At 36.5% G+C, this 15,777-nt stretch overlaps 1 protein-coding gene across 4 annotated transcripts in view; it reads left to right on the top strand.

Annotated features, from left to right (window-relative positions):
* Positions 1-15,777, top strand: part of LOC102694532 (leucine-rich repeat-containing G-protein coupled receptor 6) — a 247,502-nt gene that overhangs the window by 112,729 nt on the left and 118,996 nt on the right. The gene's annotated exons all lie outside the window — the stretch shown is intronic.

The following is a 15,777-nucleotide window of genomic DNA, read 5'->3' as shown; positions in this document are numbered from 1 at the left end:
TATTTTTCAACTGAAAGTTCACAATGAGCTATTTCTAACCAGGCCAAATACAGTCCTTCAATAATAGGCTACAATCTTTAAAAAAACAAATCACAACACACTGCCTAGATCATAAAATCAACATGCTCCATCTTCATGAATATGTTTGCACTGTAATCTCTACTGCAACAGAAAGGCCAGGCCCTACAAGTAATTAAGAGCAATTGCAATTGCATTTTGCTGCATTGACCAAATCTTACACGCTCACTTGCTGCCCTTCTACCAAGCCCATCCAAACATGACAATATTTCAGCAAGGCAACAAGTATCCCCAGGATACAGTTATAACATTAGCTTTCTTCAGGGACAAGAATGTGATAGGTATGCTGGGAATGTCCTAGTTTGCAGAGCAGAGCCACATTGAACACTTGTAGGATAAACTGGGACAATGTGGCATTTAGGGCTAAGAGACCAGTGAACAGGAACATACTGGTCCAGAGCCATATGGTAGGAATGGGATAGAATCCCATAAAATAAACCTACTGCAAAGCATGCATCTCAGAAAAACAGCTTTTATTACTTGCTTGTGTGCTGGGTACATACGCTACTTTCCTGTGACTTTACCTGTGGATTAGACATACAATGTCAATGCACGTGCTACAGACAAATAGTAATTTTCTCTACCTATCACTATTACTCTTCTCTCAATGGATTTGGTTTTGTCAGGGATGCTTCCCTATTAAAGCACATCCTGGCAGCACTTTATCCCAGACAAAGCAGTAGCTGTTCTGCCATTTTCTTTGCTTTCAATCTATTTTCATCACTTGTCATGGGTAGGTGACCCCTAAATACAAGACTTATTCTTGCTTTGTGCAACACTACACCACCTAGCAATTGTAATGGGTGCTAGGACCTATTTTCCTGCTAAAGGTTTGTTTATCTCTCAGAATCACCTGTGGCTATCAGACTATTTAAGTACCCATTTTATTTTCTAAATATCTCAGCTACACAAATGCTCAGCATCCACAACACAAAAAATAACTCCAAGGTACACACTTGATTCCAGAGGGTCAACAGTGCATTTAGGTAATGAGAAAAGGGCAGCAGAACGTCCTTACTGCCCTATGCAGCATGATTACATTCTTACAAAAGAAAATGCAATAGTTTCTAAGAACAGCCAGAAAGAAGAAGGATGCCACCCAGTCCAATTTCCCCAGCATCTGCAATGACCAGGATGTATTGGAAATACTTCTGCAGGCTGCATTCTGTTGTACTCTGTTCAGTGTCTGCTCTCCCAGCCTGATTCTTTGACCTCAGGAAATCAAAATCCTAGCACTGTACCCTACGTCTACTGACAATGTCTATTTTATTCTGTGGTTTCCATTCCAATTGTTCCTCACTCCTTCAGTCTGGCAGAAAGCGACTTCCATCACTTGTCCATCTTGCGTCGAAGGGCTCATGGAAGGAAGATAGAACACCCATCTGTTCAGGCCACAATCCCTCCCAGAGGGGGTTTTCCATTGTCTCTGTTGATAACCAAGAGGAAGCCTGGGTCGTTTGAGAACTATAAAAATGCAGATCTCCAGGTGTCATGGAGCCCTATCACTTCTTTGTTTCCTTTCCTGCTGCCCTGCTCTGTCCACGGTCTAGTTCAAACTGGCTCAGTACCCCCTCCATGTAAGGTGTGGTAATCATGTGATGTCTGAAAAACCAGTGTGCTCTTCAATTCTTGCTCATTGTTTCCCTTTCTACTGTCTGCATTATACGACTTTGAAGTTGAAGACTTTGGGGAAGGAAAAAACACAGGAAAAGGACAGATGTGCACACATTGCAAAAACCTGACCACTAAATGCAAACTTAATTATAGTCTATTTCTTCTTCAACTGTTGGCATACTGTGACACATTCATCTGAGAGACTTCAATCTTGGACCAGCAACCTAACCCAACCCTGTACCTCAGCAGAACACTCTTTCGCTTCAGCACAATACTTTCCCAAGGCCTGTGATGCACTTTAGTTGTCTATTTTCTGCACCTTCTCTAAGCAGTGGGGCCCTCACTGGTTAACTTTTCCTGGCTGAAACCCAGACACAACCTGAATGCCTTTCCTCCAAGCAGACGTTGAAGGAAAGAGACACAATTTAAGTAAGATAACACGAATGGATAGAAATGTAATCTGTGTAAAATGGTCTCGTAAAATGTATCCCAATAGTACATAAATTAAAAGCTAAAAACAAAGGTTGACAAATGGTTCAGCAATTAGAAAAATATATAAGGGAAAAGTGAGTGCTTTAGAGTTTAAACAATTATTAAAAACCAACATGAATCAAACAAAGAAAAAGAGAAAAATGAATTACAAGCACAAGTGAAAAATGATATTAGAAAGCCCAAGAAAAAATCAAAAGAAATATTGCAATTGAAGGGAAAATAAATAAAAAAATGTCCACAACAGCAAAATAACATGGAAGAAGGAATATATATCTAAAACAAAGAAAGGGAAATGACTTATGCACTAAACAAATGTTCCACTTGGATGAGTACAAAGCAAGAATGCAAAAATATGTCTTAGACAATGGAAGGACAAGACTCTGTATTAAATAGTATTAATAAAGAAGAATTAAAATAAAGAAGTTTTTTGTGTACTAGAAGCGCTCGGTATTAATAAATCCCCCTCCTCTCAGTGAAACAGGCGATGGTATAAAGAAATCATTGCAAAAACTTAACATGACCACTTAGCATAGGGGTAGTACCAAAATATTGGAGAATAACCAATGTAGTACCCATTCCAAAAAGAAAAAAGCTGAATTTATATATACTTGTATTCATTTTAATAATTATAGAGCACTTAATCTAACTTCTATGACATGTAGGGTTATTGTTACAGTAATAAGAACCAAACAAGAGGATCATATAAATGACATCAGATACATTTTGGAATTTAAATAAATATTATTCACTGACAGACTAATACTATTCCTTTCACTAGAGCTGTGAATGATAGCCCTGGTGCTGTCAAGGAAGCATCTGGTTCTACCAACAATTGCATTCCCCTTTATTTCTAGAAAGCTATTCCATCCCCAGGATGTCTGCTACAATATTTTCATTGTTTCAATTTTTCATTATTTATGCTATTTTAAAGACTGTTGAAATGCTTTATTATAATATTCTATAAGCTTGACATATATTTTTCAAATGGCAATGATTTATTTGCCATGGATTGTTTTAGTATTGCTTTTCAGTGATGTCCAGCAGTACAAAAGGACTACAAAGATGCATTATGTTTGGTTTCCGACATACTGTACCCTTTAACTATACTCGTCCTTCTCTGTTAGCACTAACAGATGCTATGTATATCTTAAAATGTGACAGAAGCAAAATAAAGGTGCTTAGGCCAGTGAATTATATGAAATATATGAATTTGTTCAGGTGAGATAACATGAGATATAATAAGAGAAATAATGTTGTGTATACGAAGCCCCCTGTCTTCTGCCTTTGCCTTGTTTCCAAAATGTAGCAATAATATGCCATTTTTCCTCACATTGGTTTATTTTCCACATAGCTCAAGCTGTTATTTGTATACAGCAAGTAACAGTAAATACTGTACATTACTGTAAAAATAAACACAAAAACAGTCCATTGCATCAAGTAATCCTTTCTCTGCAGAGGTAGTGCATGATTCTCTGCTGAGCATTTTAATGACTTTCAGCTGCCAGTTGCAAAGTATGAGTGTATGAGCCCTCAATGATAAGATAAACAAAAGCATCTGAACTTTCTGTGTTGATTTATTATGTGTGTTGATCTGCAGCTATGAGATGATGAAAGTACAGTATTTCCAGTCTGTCGTCCTCTCTGTAATTGCTGATGGGAATTAATGGGCCTTGTATTGCCCCATTTGATAACCCCATTTGGTTACCTCTATGTTTATCTTCTGTCACTTCCTTTACTGAAATTTCTTGGATTGGTCCACACACTACGTCTGCCTCCACTAGGTTCTCCCTCTCATTTTCTACATTTAACAGACTTTTTAAGTACACCAGCCATCTTTGCTTGATCTGTTCTTCGTTAATCAAGACTCTGCCTTCTCCATCCTTGAGTACTGCCACCCGGATAATAGTCTCGCTCTATGTTTAGCAGTTTTGTAGATTTAGTCCTCTCCTTTCAAGTTTACACTTCTTTTTGTTACCTTCTTTAGTCTCTTATATTCTTGTAATTCTCCAGTACCATCTTTCAGTGCCTTGTATGCTTTTTTCTTTTCCTTCAGTGTTTCCTGAACTTCCATATCCCACCACCACTCTTCATTTTCCCTCAATCTGCCTCCTCTTGTCTTTCCACACACCCTGGTAGCAGCCTCTTTTAGGATGTGGCTCATCTCAGTCCACTCTTCTTCAACTGAAGGCTCCTCTGTTTCCTCTGTGTTGTTTTTCATTTCTCTCACCAGCCTGTTGAAATCTATTTTGTTTTCTCTCAGTTTCCACACTTTTGTTCGTGCTGGGTGTTTTCTCTGCTTTGTTCTTCGCTCCTTCAATATTGTGATGCCCATCACCAGTAGCCTGTGTTGTCTGGTAACAGCCTCATAAGGCAGGACTTTAGTATCTTGGACTTTCACTCTATCAATTCTTCTCACTAATATGTAGTCTATTTGGGTATCATGGCCTCCACTCCTGTATATCACCTTTTGCTCATAATTCTTTGTGAACCCTGTGTTCACTGCAAACAATTCAATTGGAGTTTTTCTAGTAGCCTTCCTCCTTCTTCATTTCTCTCTCCTAGCCCTCTCTGACCATGTTCATCTGGATAATCTGGGCATTTCTCTCCTAAATGTGCATTGAAGTCTCCTCCAATTAACACCATTTCATTTCCTGGGATTCTGCTAACCACTTCTTTGAGATCTTCCAAGAAGCTATCATTTTCCTCCTGTGGTCTTCCTACCTGTGGTGCATATACAGAGATGATATTACAAAACCTGCTCTCAAAAGCCACCTGTACATTGATAACCCTGTCTGAGTGTCTAACCATCCTCACTATCTTGTCTGCTAGGTCTTTGCACACTATCACACCCACTCCATTCATTTTTGTACTCTTTCCAGCGTATAGAATCTTGTATCCCTCTCCTAGGTGTCTTGAGCTGTTTCCTTTCCACTTGGTTTCTTGCACACACAAGATCTCCACTTTTCTCCTTGCCATAGTTTCAACCAATTCTCTCCCTCTCCCTGTCATGGTACCAACATTCCAACTCCCCACTCTCATTGACTTAACATTCCTTCCGGGCCCCTTCACCTTGTTTCTTTTCTGTAGCCCCCTCTCTACAGTTTTCCCCACTGTAGCATAATTTCCATTAGTACCCTGTTGGGACACAGCACTAATGGTGGCCGTTGTTAACCCAGGCCCCGACCTAACCTGTATTTGCTTTGTGTTCTTTGCAACCATGGTTTTGGCAAAATGGTTTTACGTCGGATGCCCTTCCTGACACAACACTTTTAGTCGCCTCTTACGACAGGCAGAGATACCCAGGAGGTATTCTGATCCCCCTCCCAAGGGAGTACTCACCCTGCTGTCTGTGTGGGTCCTAATTCCCCAGTATAGTGAAAGAAAAACTATACTGTAATAAAGCACCATTCCTGACTCTGTATGGTCCTAAAAATCCCAGGGCATTTTTCAACAAGAGTAGGGGTGTTACCCCAGCATCCTGGCCAAACATCCCATTGACCTTTTCCAATCATGGCCTCCTGATAATCCCCATCAATGAATTGGCTTCATTACTCTGTTCTCCTCTCCACTGATAGTTGATGTGTAGTGCACTATGGCTGCCAAAAAGCGCTATAAAAGTGTAAGCAATTTTTAGATTATAAGTGATTAAACATTATTTATGAAACTGGATAGCTAAAGGGAGCCTCAAACATGTTTAAGAAGTGGAAACTGTAAACAAGAACTGTAACAATAAATAAATTCCAAATTGATTGGCCATGAATATAAATAGTAGATTTAATACCAACTTACACATTTAGTAATCCAATAAATTAAACAAAAGGATACTTTATTAATCTAATAATTTGTATAAATATTGTGAATTGAATTTGATCCAGGCAAAATAATCAAATTATTGCTGTTCCTCTTTGACTGTATTATAGGTATTTACAAGTCAAATTCTTGAAGATGAAAATTACAAATATAACTATAGTTGCATTTTGCAGTCATATAACTCACTGGCATCCCATCCAAGTTGTATCCAGCCTGCTGCAATAGGCTCTGTCTCCCCATTGACCCTGAGTTGGATGAAGTGGTTAGAAAATGGATGGATGAGTAATTCAACATATTATATAAACAGCAAAGAAACAAGTAATAGGTTTATTCCATGCTAAAAAGAGTAGAGAAAACACAATGTTTTGGCTGTGAAGTCTTCTTCAGGTGTGAGAAAGACAGGGCAGACATCAAAGATTAAATAACACAGAAGAACAAAAGCTGGGAAGGAGAGGCAGAGAGGCCAGGCAGGAAGTGGAGAGGGGTGAAGAAAGGTGTGAATTCAAAACTGGCATATAAACTATTATATAAACTGACAGAGGCATTGATTGGTAATATACCAAAATCAATAATATTTGGCAATTCTTTGGTTATAATAATAGAAAAGGGAAAACATGAGGAAAGAGGATAAACAATGCCATATTTTACTGAATAAAGGTTTTTTAAATGCAACATACTTTACAAGGTTTCAGTGTAGTCATACATGACATGTATGTCATACATCAGTGTAGTCATACATGACATGTTACAGACGATTGCTTTGAGCTCATTTCTTTAAAAGAAGATCGTAATGCTTCACTAATCAAAGTAGATACTCTTTGGACGAAGAGGAACATTTCATCTCAGTAAAATCTTCACTGTGAATTACTTAGCTCCACATGCTTTTTATTCTCTTTTTATCAATATCTCCACTATTTACATCAGTCATCTGTCTGTCTCTGTTTGACAGTCTTGCCAGATTTTCCAACCCATCAAGACCTTCTATTTACATTATGTAGGGTATGGTAGTTATAGGAAGCTCTACATGTATAAGTGATATAAAGGTTTCAAAATTCAAAACATTTACTAAGTTCAAGTAGGTAGCTGCATCAGCATGCGTAGGCTGCAAAGGAACAGGTAACAGGTTTATTCTATGCTGAAAAGAACAGAAAAGGAAAACAACGTTTCGGCCATGGAACCTTCTTCAGGTGTGAGCTGAATTGTTACAGTTTGGGTAATTGCCATTTGATATATATTGTATAAGGGAATTCTTGAGGATTGCACAAAAAAATACCAACCCAAGATTCAGTTATGTCTTTTTGTTGTTGTAGCCCTGTATGCATTCTGAAACAGAATATAACACAGAATGGGACTCATATGGTCTCTCTTTAACGCAGTTGGTTTTATTAGACGAGTCCATTTATTCTCCCTGAATCTAGAGACATCCTACGGAGTTATAAACTATCATTGTTAGCAACCTTAAAATCTTAGCAGTAATTTAATTTGGGTCCACTGCTGGCTATAATTAATATAGCTCTTTGAAGTCTTTGCCAAGTTGGTTGCTATAACTCTCCAGCACAATACTGTGTACCACAGGCCCTTTTCTGGGCTAGGCTCCGGTTTCTGTCACACTGATAGGTGCAGAGGGTTATCTAGCCTTTGAGTACATTCCCTTGAAAAGAATAGACATATTTATAATAGAGGAAATTATTTTCTGAACCAATCCCATTCTTTAGTAATTTATTTATGTTCCTCATCTTTCTTGCATTATGAAGAGATACAGTATCTCTAAATAAAGAGTCAATATCTCTAAATCTTCATTCCGTCTCTTGTTGCATTGAAATCATCTGCCTTGATTCTTTTTGCTTTTTTAATAATATATAATACAATTTTATTAGATCAGCTTCTTGCAGTCTGGCCCTCACCAATCTTGAATATACCTGCACTGCCCCCAAAATAAAACATATTTGGAAATGTTTCTGGTGAAAAAAGAAGATTCAATATTAAAGTAATTTGGAAAGGGGGTGTTGTACCTGTTTTACCTGGCAAAATATTTTAATGAAAGAGTGAACTGCTTTTTGATCAATCGAGTTTGATTGGCATCATAATTCTGCTACAGTTTTATGAGCTTGTCTGCACAAATAGCTGAAATCAAAGATATTGCAAATTTGTGAGCTGTCTAAAACACAAATACCTCGATTATCTTTCAAATCAAATGTTTGTACAGTTAGATCTTCCAGTCACCTGCTTCAGGATATTTTGAACATCACAGACAGTGTTCAAAACCATAATTGCTCAGTATTTATCTCACATGAAAATTCGACAGCTTGAAAGACTAATCTTAAATTATTTTGTTTTTTCCTGTGTTGCTTGCTTTTCTTTTAATCTAATGGTATGAGTTTAGTAGCATAAATAAACCTAAACACATAAATGATATATAATTGCCAGCTGCATACCTTTTTCCAGGATGACTACTGTATAGTGTTAAAATGTGACATAAATAGATATCAAGTTCTTATTAGAAAATTCCAGCTATGAATACAATTATTGAAAAGTTATTTCATAACTTAATGACTAAATCCATCTGCTCCTGAAGATTGAAAACAAAAATCAACTTTATAGGGAGTAAAAATCTTAATGTATTTTGTGGCAAAGAACTCTAACACACAGGTATTATCTGCGATCCTTTCTCTGTTGCATTCCTTTCAGACAATCTACACTTGCATTTGCACAGTACTTGTGTACAGCAACTCTCCTGTTGCTTATTACTGTTTTCTTCTAATTTTACACGCAACCCATTCAAGCAACCCATGTCTAAACCCATTGCAAACAACTACTGTATATACACACACTGAAATAAGAGAAATTGAGAATTAGTTACTCCCACTGATATCAGCCCTTTTTTCATTATTTATATCCATTGCCTACTTAATTCACAGAAAATATTTTATTTAAATCCATGCACAATTTCGATCTGCACTTATCAGCTGCATGACTAAATAAACAAATGTCCTGTATAAAGAAAGCATTCTGATTTGAATATGAAAGACTGAAGTACAGTATAGTTCACTTACATGAAATAAAAACATATTGCATTCATTTGTATTTGAATTTGTATCAGTTCATTTGTTTCTGCTGGTGATTTGCTGATGCTGTGTCAGTCCCTGACATAAATTCTGAACCTATAAGCTCATGTACCCCACCTTTGTTTTTCTGGAGATCATAAATTGTCCCCTGAACTACACACATCACCTCATTAGCCTATACAACAAGAATTCTACCCAGAAACCTTGCATGATTAAAATGGCAAATTCTAACAATTCATTATTATTCCAACAGCTCAGTGTACATAATTCAAAGTAACACAATATTGACAATCAATAATAACAGACCAAAGTTTATGAATTACAAAGTCAACACATAACAACAGTCAGCACAGTGTAAGTACATTGATTGTACTACATAAATCTCACAATGCAGTCGTTCAAATTCAAAGCCATACAAGATCAGTACCAGATTAACCATCCATCAGCAAAAGACAGCAATAAAAGAATAGGATTATTCACAATCTTCACTGCTTTGTTGTGTGTCAGATCCTGAATTTTGAAAGGAAGCATAATGGGCAAACATCCATCCATGTTTTAATGGATGTAGGATTGATTGATAATATACAATATGTTTTGCTAATGTCAAATATAATTTAAGTGATGAATGAAAAGAAATGAAAGAGAATGTTCATAAAAAGGAATTTTACAATGATTTAACTAAAAAGTGCATTATTCAGTTAAAACAATTACTAGCATCCTATCCAGGGTGTACTGACTTGCCCATTGATTTCTGGGATAGGCTCTGGCTACTCTGAGACCCTGTATTGAATAAAGGAGTAAGAAAAACCACAAATAATTGCAACACCTATGTTTTGATTTAATCTAATCATGTTAGGCATAGATATCAAACAAAATCACCAAGTGAACAAAAATACAAATCAAGTTGTTTTGATAAGTTTTTCATATGAAATTTGAGTCATTGTCAGAGTGAAAATATTGCAAAATTAGTAAATATTAATACAATTCAGGCAGCATTGACACCTGAAACTGATTAGCTTTTGTAAGGCCCTTTGGAGCTTTCAGCATGTTAAATGATAAAGTAGAGTACATTTGCCATTACAAGCCATTGCCTATTTGTTCCTCAAACATCATTACAATAAGTAAAAAACAAGAACAAGAAAGTTCTTGATCATAACACTAAAAAATGTAATGTATTTATGGAATTATTTTAAAATAATTCGTTCAATTAATCCATTATCTGATACACAGTTTTTCAGGTGATGGTCTGACAAAATAATTCATTCTTTTTGTATAAAAAATATGAATATTTCAGAACACTGCGCAGTATTTCAGGAGGGATTCTTAAATTAAATTGAATCTTAAATTGAAGCAAACTCTGAAATTGTTGTTTTTCTAGAATAGCCATTGTCCCATTATGTAATTTCAAAAAAGAAAACATTTAATAAGTAATATTTAAGATAAAATACTTTATTTAAACACAACCACCCACATCTTAAATGGAATTTTTAAGTTTCTGTTGGAGTAAATATCATCAATGAGTAAACTGGACAGTAGTTTTACAGTATGCTGAGTGTCCATAGTAAGTTACTGTATGCGTTGCCATAATATTAGTTTCACAAACTTCAGAAACTAAACTAAATCAAGTTATTTAAGTTCAATAGCCACTAATTTAAAGCAGTCTTTCGTTAGTAAACTATAATCATAATTTGCACTTACTCTCCAGAAAAAATGCAACAGAAACTCTAAACAGCTTGTTACAAAAAAGCAATATTGTTAATAAGTAATATCAAGAAATGTAAATATACTGTAAAACTAAATACGAATAAAAGAGTACTTATTTTAAAGTCATGATTATGAGGTGATTAACATTGAATTTAGCACGTGTAGTGGTAACTGTTTTCAAGCAGCCATGAAGGACAGAGATGTTGTAGTTTAGGGTTAGGCTTGGACTAGGATTTGAGTAGGTTTTTATGTATGTACATAGAAATAATAATTTTAGCAACCTCAAACGTTATTTTTTTATTTTTTCTCCGCTCCTATTTAAAAAGGAATTTCTGCTTTGACATAAACATTTGGAAAATAACACATTTTATGAGAAGCAAACAAAATCTTAAATTTGTCATTTATTTTATGGTTTAATGGTTCCTACAGATGCAGCCATTCAAAATGGTGAGGTATTTCACGGCATACCGCGACGCGCCCACCGGGGTATCACGCAGTTCACGTGTGTCACGTGACTAACTATCCGGCATCACCTTGTAAAACCGCCAGGGGGAGCTTAACCTCTCATTTACAGCATTTGAGCCTTTAATTTTGAACTGTGTATTACAGCATGTTAATCATCAGTCATTAAAATGTTGGTATATTTTATGAAAGCAAGATTGCTCAGTTGGACAAAAGTACACAACCTACCTTTATCAGAAATATTTATGCATCAAAGCCTTTACTGAAGATATTACTAATAGTATTAATAATGGATGACTTTGGACAAGCTGTATACTCAAGGTATAATTTCTTTAGCACATTTGTACAAGCACTTGGAATCTGTCCAAGCCATACTTTGTCAGGCATTTTGTTTTACTTCAACGGGCATAAAAACTTTAACAGGGCGTTTCATAATTTCTAGCTACGAAAATGATTTAAAATGCGACACTTATCATTCAACTAGAGCTTAAAATATCACAAGGATCCTCAAGAGCACAGCAAAGAGTGTATTAAAAGAAACTTGTATTTATCAACGCTTTCTTTTCCGTATACCAGATTTTATGGAACCACTTCAGAGGGGTGTTCCAGGAATCGGCACTTTAAAGAAAAAATACACACCGGTATTCCATTTCTCCCTAAACATTGTAAGCTTCGAAGTCTTTAACTAACGTGATACCGGAGTCAACAAGCATACTTTTAGAATTTGATTAAAAGGGAATATAATATGGAATCGCGTATCTCAAGAATTTAATAACGGTATGATTATATCCGTGTACTGCGACAGGGCTGTGTAGGGCTGTTTCGCCTGCCTGTTCATGCGAGTTGTCTTGTAGCCTATTGGTCTAGGTGCGTGACTACCAACTGGCAGGTTGTGTGTTTGAATCCAGCTAGTGCTGGACTTTTCATTTTTATTTATTTATTTTTTAATCGCGTAACATAAACATATTACCGTATGCAAACTGTACTGTATACAGTATGTATATGTATATTTAATGTCTTAACTGTGCCCGTTTAAGTATTGAATATTCATATCTAATTTTACCACTGAAGGGAAATCTTAGTAGCTGAGCATAAAAAGAAGAGGATCATACTGTAACGCGTGTGAAGGCCATAAAAGATATTAATTTTGGAACATAAACATACAGTATATGGCTGGTCTCGGTACTTTAAAGAAAAAAATACACACCAGTATTCCATTTCTCCCTAAACATTGTAAGCTTCGAAGTCTTTAACTAACGTGATACCGGAGTCAACAAGCATACTTTTAGAATTTGATTAAAAGGGAATATAATATGGAATCGCGTATCTCAAGAAATTAATAACGATATAATTATATTCATGTTGCAAAAGAACTGCAACGGACATAAAAACTCCCTTGCTTTTAACAGAGCGTTCCATAATTTCTAACTACGAAAATGCCAGGTGAAAGGATTTGTAAACATATTTTGTTAAAGCAAGTCAGTTTTTTCCGCAACACATAAAATACATTTTTCCAAGAAAGTTTAGCCTTTGTCACTAATGAAACCACTAAATAAAGACATAAATATAGAAATCTTAAGATTTGTTTTATTTAATGTTGGTAGCAGGATGAACTGTCAGAGTGTATATTTTGTGGCAGAGTTGCTGCAAGATGTTAACAGTGAAAAAGGTATTTAGAAATGAGTTATTTCAAGATGAAAAAGAAAACATACACGAAACATGGTTTCATTATGACCAAAATCGGTCTTGAGGTATTTTTAACTTGATTTACAGTATTTGAGAGGTATGTCTTAACACCGATACTACAGTGCTTAAGTACTGCTCACCTATATGTTTCTAGGTTTATATTATGCATTTCATACGGTCAAATTACTTTTGAGCAACTAATAAGAAGTGCGAAACGGTATGCGTTTTAGTTTCGTTTTGTGCTGGGACCCGTGGATTGATTAGAGATATCAAGTACATACAAGCCATTTTTTAAATGTTGTAGTTCGTCTTGAAAAAATGTTACGAGTACATCATCTATCAACAATTACACAGGTTCTGTTTCCATATTGCGGATTTTGGTTGTGTGTTACTGTAGTTTCCTGACTCCCATGTCACACGGTCTGTGATTGAAACCTGTAAAACCGGTTTAATTCGTCACAGCCAGCACTCTTCAGGTGTGAGGGTCTTCTGCTCAGAACGAAACGCTAAAATGTTTGTGTATATTCTAATGGTAGTGGGGGTGGGGTGTGTGGGAACAGGTTTGGTTGAAACATTTTCTCTGAAAGCATTTTCTTCGCAGTTTAACCGATCTTGTTACAGCATGTTACAGTTTACTATTATTAACCATATTAATTTTAAGTGCTTAATGTAAAATCTTGTAAAAATATATTTTCATTGTTCAAATATACATTAAGTCTGACTATCATATAATAAGTTAAATACAAAACTAAAGAAAAAATAGGGTTAAATATAATTCAAAATATTTTGCTAACAATGTTAACTGTTTATGAATAATAAAATGTATTAACTAAGGAGTAGGATGGCACAGTTGTTAGTATGTTTTTTGTTTTGTTTCTTTTTCATAAATACAACAGTAGTACCTGATGTCTCAGTGGCTTTCAAAATTAAATTATGCATGCAAACCTGTGAACTAGAAAGATAACTAAGATATCCATCCATTTATAATGGTGGCAAAGTGGTTAGCATTGCTATCTTGCAGCACTGGGGTCCTAGGTTCAATTCCTGCCATCCTGTGTGTGTGGGGTTTACATGTTCTCTCTGGGTTACATGGTTTTTCTCCATATGTGTGATATGACTCCCTCTCGCACTCCAAAACATACTGGTAAGTTAATTGGTTTATGGGAAAACTGACCCTGGTGTGTGTGTGTTTGTGTCTGTCTGTCCTGTGATGGACTGGCGCTATGTCCAGGGTGTATTCTGCCTTGTGTCCGTTGCTTACTGGGATAGGCTCCAAATCCTCTGTACTGGATAAAGAGATTAGAAATGGAAGTAAAGGCACTGTGCGGATGGAACTATACACGGTGTTAGAAACCCACTCAGCGTACCAGGCCACCACTGCATCACACAGCTGCCAGCGCACCTCACCGTGCCAGGCCACCACAGCGTCACACCACACAGCTGCCAGCGCACCTCGCCGTACCAGGCACCCACTGCGTCACACCACACAGCTGCCAGCGCACTTCACCGTGCCAGGCCACCACTGCGTCACACCACACAGCTGCCAGCGCACTTCACCGTGCCAGGCCACCACTGCGTCACAACACACAGCTGCCAGCGCACCTCACGGTGCCAGGCCACCACTGCATCACCCACCTGCCAGCGCACCTCACCGTGCCAGGCCACCACTGCATCATACAGCTGCCAGGGCACCTCACCGAATGAATATAATTTTAATTATAATTAATAGTTAATATAATATTTATCATTTGTATTAGTTTTGAATCACTGTGATTCAAAGCTAATACAAATTGTTGTGTCAGAAAAATTTAATTTGTTTTGATCTGTGTTTGTGCAATTGACACAGACATTAATATATCTTTCTTAAGTAAGAACTAAAAAAAAAAAGTCTTAAAAGATATGCATTGATGTGTAATACTAGAAAAGACAATATAACATCTGTTTAGAGGATTCTGTAAAATATTTCCATTGGCCAGTTACATAGCTAGAATTGTACTTTTGTGATCATCAGTGTCTTTCCGCACATTCGAGTTTTTAGGATGAACTCACAAATTCACAAATGATTTTTACTCACTATGTCTGCCCAGTACCCATGGAAAGTCACTCTAACTAAATAAATGCCCTCTGCTTTTGATATCTAACAAAACCTTATATTGCTACTTTATCACAAAAGACTATGAACTATTATCTGGGAGCATTAGCAGTATCTAGTACAGTATCTAATTTTGCTTGACTGCATAATTATTTTTTCTTCTGAGGTTCCAGGCACTTCTCATTGGAGCTACTTTCATCTTTGTGGCAATGCTCTTTTGCTTTGACCAGAGCTGTCATAGCCAGCATGTCTCCCCAAACCAATTAGAAGGCCTAAAATAAACTGTTCAATTCGCAAAGTTTTTTGAGCATTTAGAGAAATTAAGAAACATTTTGACAACTTTCATGTCGATGATATATGTTTGCATAAGAGCAGAAGGAGAATAATGTGTTCTTCAGCAATGGTGGTCTTCATTTAGGCCATATAACACTAGCCAAAAAACAGTTCCTGCCCCTCAGATTAGTGAAAATGGGTTATTGGAGAAATGTTAGATTTAGTTTTATCCATCTCCCTCCAAAATCGTAGTCTTGCAATTGGAACTGTCAGAACTGCTCAGTGAGATACAGAACAAACCTTGGCTGTAAGGCAAAGATTTAGCAATGTTAAAACACTACTTTGAAACAGAGCAGTGGTGTCCTGGATAAGCTCCTTGCACTCTAACAAATGTATAAAAAAAAACTTTGATTCCCTTGTATATATACAGTACCTAGAAGTACAAAGAAAATGAAATAGAAGCATGGAATCAGTCCTTCTATGACTATCAACAATTACAGA

This window comes from Lepisosteus oculatus, chromosome 5 (genome assembly GCF_040954835.1).
Source record: "Lepisosteus oculatus isolate fLepOcu1 chromosome 5, fLepOcu1.hap2, whole genome shotgun sequence".
NCBI lineage: Eukaryota > Metazoa > Chordata > Actinopteri > Semionotiformes > Lepisosteidae > Lepisosteus > Lepisosteus oculatus.
Note: the sequence above shows the minus strand (reverse complement) of the source record. Positions and strands in the feature narration are given on the sequence as shown.